At 40.2% G+C, this 7,547-nt stretch overlaps 1 long non-coding RNA gene across 1 annotated transcript; it reads left to right on the top strand.

Moving 5' to 3' along the window:
- Positions 1 to 1,717: 1,717 nt before the first annotated feature.
- LOC140847030 (uncharacterized) lies at positions 1,718 to 6,992 on the top strand. The gene is made up of 2 exons (XR_012126623.1): positions 1,718 to 2,604; positions 6,271 to 6,992. It is a non-coding gene; the product is annotated as an uncharacterized lncRNA (long non-coding RNA).
- The last annotated feature ends 555 nt before the right edge of the window (positions 6,993 to 7,547 follow it).

Raw genomic sequence — 7,547 nt, 5'->3', positions numbered from 1 at the left:
CCTTATGTACACTGTAGGAAAGCATGTGTATACCAGACACTGCAACTGGAAGGAAAAAATGTACATATTTTTGTACATATTTTGGGATTTGTCTATTAGGTACAAACTATCTAAAGAGATAGGACCAACATACACAAAATGAATTCAAGCAATGAATATTCCTATACATCCACTTCTTGCTTCATGCTTAGGTATTGCTCCATCAGAGATGCAAACACTATCACCAAGACACTTCTGCCCCATGGAGATAAACTTTCTAAGCATGAAGCTCTCAGAGAAGAAAGCAGGGCCAAGAAAAAGAAGGAGAAGAAAAGAGAAACACTGGCAGATCCTAGCTGGGATCTGCACTTCTGGAATGTTGTAATACTAGAGAAGAGGAAAGAACCTTTCTTTCTTCACATCTATGTCAGTCCCCCAAGCAAATTCTAATTTTTTTCTCTCAGGATCACTTGCCCTTTCTCCCCAAATAAGTCACTAAGCAGGACTATGGGACACTGATTGATTAGTGAATGCTGTATCCACCCCAAAAAGGGCAAAGAGAGCTACCTCATTGACAGAACCACCAAAATCACATGGAGTAACAGAGTGTGAGGGCTACTAAAGAAAAATCTGCTGGATGTAAAAATAAGTAATGATGTGATTGAGACTGCAATGACACTGAAAATTGGACATCGCTGTGAGTCTAAGTAAATTAGGTGAAAGAGGAGTTCTTCCAAAAGTGGTAAAATTAAATGACAATAAATCTCATTTGGGGTCTACTATATCACAAGCACATACCAGGCCTTTTATTATACATTATGGAAACTCAAAATTCAAGACTTACATTAGCTGCATAACCCTTCCCTGTCCACCTTAATCTCTTGCCATCTAACCCCTCTTCTCATCACTGAGTTTATTTCTGTTCTATTATTTATTATGCTTACCTCAGAGCCCTTACACTTGCTTTTCTTCCTGCTAGGAATTCTCTTCCTAGCTTGTCTTTTGGTTAACTCTAATTATCCTTCAATTTTCATTTTAAATGCCACTTCCTTAGGGAAGCCATTTCTGTCCTCAATGAAGCAGGTTTCCCATCATCCTATTCTCATGTGGCACTGAGCCCCTGGGGACAGAGAATGATCACCACCCTATCCCCATTGCACAGCCCAAATGCACAGCAGGAACTTGATAAATATTTCATTCACTCATTTAGCAAATGCTTGCTGAGCCTTGACTTTCCTGGGCACCATCAGTGTTTAAAATACTTCAGTGACCAAAACAGACAAGATTCTCTTCTCTCAAGAAACTTAAATATTTTTCAAACCAATGAAAGAGTACACTGAACAGAGACTCAGAAGTTGAGTAGCTAAGCAGAAAGAACTGGGAGAGCATTTTAAGGTGGAGGGAAGAAAAGTTGATCGCCCAGGGGAAAGACAAGAATTAGCAAGATCCTCTCCTGGTGACCCTGTCATGAGCCCAACTTTGGTTTCCAGAAGTCCACCAGACTGCAAAGAGTATCTCAACTCCCTCATGGCACAACTTGGCCTGAGGTGCATGATGTGTCATGGCTTCCTACCCATCCTTCTCAGAACACAAGGTGTGCAACAAGAACCCTGTGAATAGCGCTCTGGAAAAGTCAAGTACCATCTCCTGCTGAATCACACTTGACTTTTTGCTAAAATCAAGACAATTACAAGATTGTTCCGGATCCTCTTAAGTATGATTTGATGGCCCTGTAAGAATAGAAATAGGTTAGCATAAGCATAGCCATCTTAAAGGCCTAGAAGCCATTTTCTGAGTATGTGACTTAGAAAGAAAAACTGGAACTGGGTAAGGCCTTGAAAAACAAGTTAATCATGAGCACCGGGTGGTGGGCAGCTGTGACCCTTGGTCAGCTAACCTTGGTCAGTAAATCTTACATACCAAGCTTATCGTGCAGAACCTCCCTAACCATTGAGGAGTAGTCTTACCCTGCCCTTGCTTAACCCCAGGATATATGTCTTGCAAGAATAATGTATAGTTATAGAAAATTGCTATGAGTTAAGTGCTTTGAAATTGCTATATAAACCCTTGGCTCTGAGTGCTCGGGGTCCTTGTTGAGACCCACTGCATCGGGCTGACTTGGACCCCAACTAGTTGGCTGAATAAAGACTTTGCTTGAATTTACATCTCTATGCCTGTGTATTTTGTTCTTTGGGGAAGCCTCGGAAGCCTGCACCCTAACATTTGGGGGCTCGTCCGGGATACGAGCAGCTTCCCTGAGAACAAAGGACAGCTGGAGGCAAGGTCTAATTGTCCGGACGGGGCAGTGTAATTCGAGGGTCGCCCCCTCGTGTCTGCATAAATCCATTATAAAGCGGGAGTCGCCATCCCGTGTATGGTCTCGGGTTAGTGGTCCCGAGTGAGGAAGTCCGGGCTGGTAGTCCCGGCCCCCAGGTTAGCGACCCTGGGTGAAGCCCAGGTAACCAATCCTGGCCCTAGGGTCCGAGTGACTCGGCCTTAGGAAGGCAAATCCGATCGGCAGAAAACTGGCGCCCGAGGAGGAAAAGATCGAGCTCGTCACCCTGCGGCAGTCCGAGTGGACGCCCTTCAGGAGAATTACGAGAGTTTTTGAAGACCCTGAAAGTGGTGAGTGTGGTGCGCACCAGAGTGAGAGAAGGACCGGTCCGAACGAGTGCGATCAGATGTGGTGTGTGTGTGCTTGGTGTTATCATTGACTGTTTTACTGTGTTTTGGTTTCAGTTTATATTTTTTTGCGCTTCTCATTTTAAGTTTCCTTGTTCTAAGGTTCTCCTGCTCTCTCCGTTCCTCCTTTCTGCCACTACATCATTCCCCGCGGGCACGGGTCGGGCAATTAAGAGCCATTAGGGCGCCCGCCGCTAGAAGACTCCCGTGACAGGATAAGGGGGTCACAGCCGCGAATCCCAGATAAATTCGCGTCCCCCGTGGAAGAAAAACTGTGCAACGACAGGCACTCGTTCACAAGCACATACAACAGTCATTTTGTTTGAAGTGGCATCTTCATCCTTCGCCTTTGTCTCCCTCATATTCTTTTTCCTTCTTTCTCACCATGAGACAGACTCAGACGACCCCCTAAGTTTGTAAATGAATATATCTTTCTACCTCCGGATGGTATTAATGAAATTGATTTAAAGACAAGCGCTTGTGAAAATTGGGTATTCTAAAACTTCCAGAAAACCTGATAAAAAGTGTTAAGCATTAATGCTAATTTGAGTTTGCCTGAGGCGGGCATGTCCTTGTAGTTATCAGCTGCCTAAATTTACCTGAGGTCATTTAAGTCATGTTATCTGCTAAATCTTTTAAAAATAAAATGCTTAAAGGCTTGGCTTTGTCTAATATTCAGTAAAGGTCTTGTAAGTAAACTAGAATAGTTGTTACGAATGAGTGAACTAAATGACTGAAGCAAGTGAACCTCTTTTTAATTGTGTGTTACAGTGTGTATACCTACCTACTGCCTGAGAATCTTTGTAGAAACCTAAAACCTTAAAGTTTTGCTAAGTTAAGAAGATATACTCTATGAGAGATTGTGCTGTAAAGCTCATGGTTACAGAAATTATAAAATGTGTTCATAAATTTGTCAATCTAAAGAATGTTAGTTTAACAGTTTACAATGGCCTGCTTCTCGGTGTTCACTGGAAATTAAAGTTTCTAATGGTTTTAAGTTTTAATTAAAACTATTTAAAGTAATAAAACATTTCTCTATGCTAAAAAATGTATGTTTTAATAAGAAAAAGTATAAAGAATGAAAAGTCTTCTGCATGCTAAAGAATGTGTTTTGTGATAAAGAAAGTAACTTTGTTCTAAAGTACAGCTATTTGTTTAAAGAGAGAAAACAGCGTGGTGCCTTTTGTTGTAGAAGACCCGCTCAGCATGTTGCTTTGGGGGGGAGGGTCAGGATGTTTAGAGATTAAGTGAGATAAACCCAGTCAAGCCGCAGGCAAGCCCAGGCTAATTCTCACCGGCTTATGTGCTTGGGACCATAGGGCAAATGAAGAATAAATTACTATATTCTTACAGATATAGTCGTGCCTAGTGAAATTAAAGCAAGTGAGTCTTGACATCAAGTGCACAGCAAAATTAGAATCTTGTTTCTAGTTAAACAGTTTTCTTTAACTGTTAGTCTGCTCTTAATGTTGAAAGATCAAAGCAGTTTCTCATGCTTAAAGTCTCAGTGAGTTGCCAGAATATTAAAAAAAAAAAAAAAAATGAAATCGTAATATTAAAAAGACGAAAAGCTAAAGTTTGTTAACAACTGTATAAGCTTTATTTGCCTTTGAAATATTTTGTTATTGAAAACGATTGCATGGCCTGAGAAATTGAATTATTCCATATATTTTTATAAGTGGAAAAATCTCTAACCAACAAATGATTAAAGTTGTTACTGATTATTTGTTTTCTTAATTTATCCACCTAAGCAGAATGGTAACAAAGCTTTTTTCAGCTGATTAAATGCACTTAGTTAACAAACCAAAATTTATTCTTAAAAATTAAACTAGAATCTAGACAAGATTATGTTTCTCCCAGAAAAACAAGTTTCACTGTAAAAGTTTAAATGGACAAACGTGTGACCACTTTTGAGAAAGGTTGTAATAGATTTTTTTTGACAACCACCAGGTCTTCTTGTTTAATTTATATGCTGTATGTTTTAAAAAAAAAAAAAAAATTGGGGGATGAAAGGAAAGGAGCGACACATAGCAGCAATTAACCGGAGAGTTCCGCTTTATTAGGGAAAAGTGCTAGGTTATATAGGAAGGGGCATGAATTGATTGAGGTGTCACTTCTACGGAGCTGGTGGCTGTTGGCTAGGTGCTGGGATTGGGAGGGGAGCGAGAGGTGATTGGGCTTCAGGTGGCGCCGGCGGAAACCAAGGACCCCGAAGAGAAGCCGGAAGTTTGCCATCTTACTAGTAGTAGTCCTTCAGAGGACTCTTCATATTTTTTAATGCAAATGATCTTAGAGCTTTTAATAGAATTTGCATAGCAGCTTATATCTACTATTAAAGAGTAAAACATTCTTGAAGCTTTCAGAGAAGACCTGTAGACTTAAGCACTTTCTCTGCTTTTTTTGTATCTAGTCTTGGACACTTATGCTAAGTTCAAAAAAAAAGTGCTTTTACCTCTAGTTAACTCTGATATTTTCCAGAGGGCCCCTGGAACATGTCAGAAGAATTTTTTTCTCATTAGAGAAAGTATTTGACTAATTTGGCTTATTTATCTGATATATATTTATTTATTTACCAGGAAAGCACTGTCAAAGAGAATGATGCTAAACTTTGTTACTAAATGTTTTGTATTACAGAAATAACAGAATTTCCTTATGTCAACTGTCTTACAGTAAGCTCTCATCAGATCTTTAACCATTGTCATTTGTAAGTCTTTTGTCATTTATAGTATTATCCCTAAACTGGTAAAGAACTAGATTTCAGCAGAACAGGTATTAGTTACATAAGATTACATAAACTAAAGAAAATGATTTTGTGTCTTTTTGTTTCAAATGTTGCTGATAAAGTGTTTTAACCTTGTTCTCTTAAACTGACAACAGTTTAGTAAATGACTATCTTTATGAGCAGAATTGAAACTTCCTTCTCTCTACCTGATCCCTCCAGAGTTTAAAAACTTTCAGTGACTGTTTTTGTATTCCATGGCAGTATGTTTATTTGCATGAGTTCAATAAGAATCTGCTTTCCTTGTGAGAAGACTACTTAAGAACACTGGTTATACTGCCAGGGCTTTGACTGGAATGTCATACCTGAGAGACATGTGCATGGACTCAGATGTGAACAACTTTAAGGAACTAAGATTGACTTTATAAAGCCAACAAAGCCCTTTGGAAGAACTGGCCTAGTACCTTGCTTACAGAGTTCCCAGCAGCCTTACCAGGTGAGTAAAGAAGGTCACTTCCTGGCAGGTTCAGAGACCTCGAGAAGAGAAGAATTCATCCAAATCTACAGGTACTGCAGGCAAAGCCTGATGGCAAGTCTAGCTTGGCTGTCTGGCCTCAAGAGGCCTTTAAAAGTTCAATCTGAAATTCCTTATAAAAAGTTCCAGCAAAGCATATTTAAAAGAGCCTGTGTAATCAATTGCTCTTCTTGCTGCACTTGTGCAAATGATCAAGCCAGCTGTTAATTATTTTCTTAACCTGGTTATTTCTAATAAAAATGAGGGTGATTTTAGAGAAAAGTATTGTTTCAATAACTGCAGCCTCCAGAATAGAAAATCCAACTCCAGATGTTGCTACATAACCTAATAACACAATTTGTTTTATCTTGCCTAGAAGCCACAAAACTGCAAATAGTAATAGAAGCGCCAGCCTTCTGAAGCCCTCTCAACTGACCAGTAATAGAGACCTAGCTGCACCCTTTACTGCACCCCCTTCTCAGCACGAAGCAGCCAGAGCGGTCATCGCCCCTTTTCCCTAGCAGCAGCTAGAGTCCCTATCTGTAGAAGACAAAGACCGAGACTCACTTTATCCTCTGCAAGTAGGCAAAGAACCTGCATTGAGAGAGTTCCTAAAACTTACACCTCCCTCTACAACAAGACAGAAGTAATCAGCACCACCCCAGCTTATTCTAACAAGTAGTAGGCCCGCCAAACCGGAGTCACTCCATGTGTTACCTTTATCAAAGAACGCATTAGCACCGTGCAAATCATAGTGTTGAGACAGAACTATCAGAGTGTTAACCAAACAGATGACCCCTAATTTCATGATTGAAATAGATACAAGAAGAAGAGGGGAATGTAAGAATAGAAATAGGTTAGCATAAGCATAGCCATCTTAAAGGCCTAGAAGCCATTTTCTGAGTATGTGACTTAGAAAGAAAAACTGGAACTGGGTAAGGCCTTGAAAAACAAGTTAATCATGAGCACCGGGTGGTGGGCAGCTGTGACCCTTGGTCAGCTAACCTTGGTCAGTAAATCTTACATACCAAGCTTATCGTGCAGAACCTCCCTAACCATTGAGGAGTAGTCTTACCCTGCCCTTGCTTAACCCCAGGATATATGTCTTGCAAGAATAATGTATAGTTATAGAAAATTGCTATGAGTTAAGTGCTTTGAAATTGCTATATAAACCCTTGGCTCTGAGTGCTCGGGGTCCTTGTTGAGACCCACTGCATCGGGCTGACTTGGACCCCAACTAGTTGGCTGAATAAAGACTTTGCTTGAATTTACATCTCTATGCCTGTGTATTTTGTTCTTTGGGGAAGCCTCGGAAGCCTGCACCCTAACAGGCCCTAGAACCAAATTAAATGTAGGAAGGATCAGGGAAGGGGAAAAGTGAGATAGGCTCCACTGAGTTCACATGAGGATTTCATTTCTCAAGAGGTAATGACATAGTCCTTACAAGCTTCACAGAATAAAAGAACAGCTTAACTGAGTGGGAGTTCACTTGTTTTTCAAGGAAACTGTAATTCATGGCCATTTACATCCTTAAAACCTTCACTTTTAAAAAATAGTAAACATTCAGTTAAGGTACCCTTTCGGCACCCACCCTTCTCTCCATTTCAGAAATAACTACTGTTATCAATGTGCTGTATATACTATCCATACTTT

The sequence above is a fragment of the Manis javanica genome, chromosome 17 (assembly GCF_040802235.1).
Source record: "Manis javanica isolate MJ-LG chromosome 17, MJ_LKY, whole genome shotgun sequence".
NCBI classification, from domain to species: Eukaryota; Metazoa; Chordata; class Mammalia; order Pholidota; family Manidae; genus Manis; species Manis javanica.
Note: the sequence above shows the minus strand (reverse complement) of the source record. Positions and strands in the feature narration are given on the sequence as shown.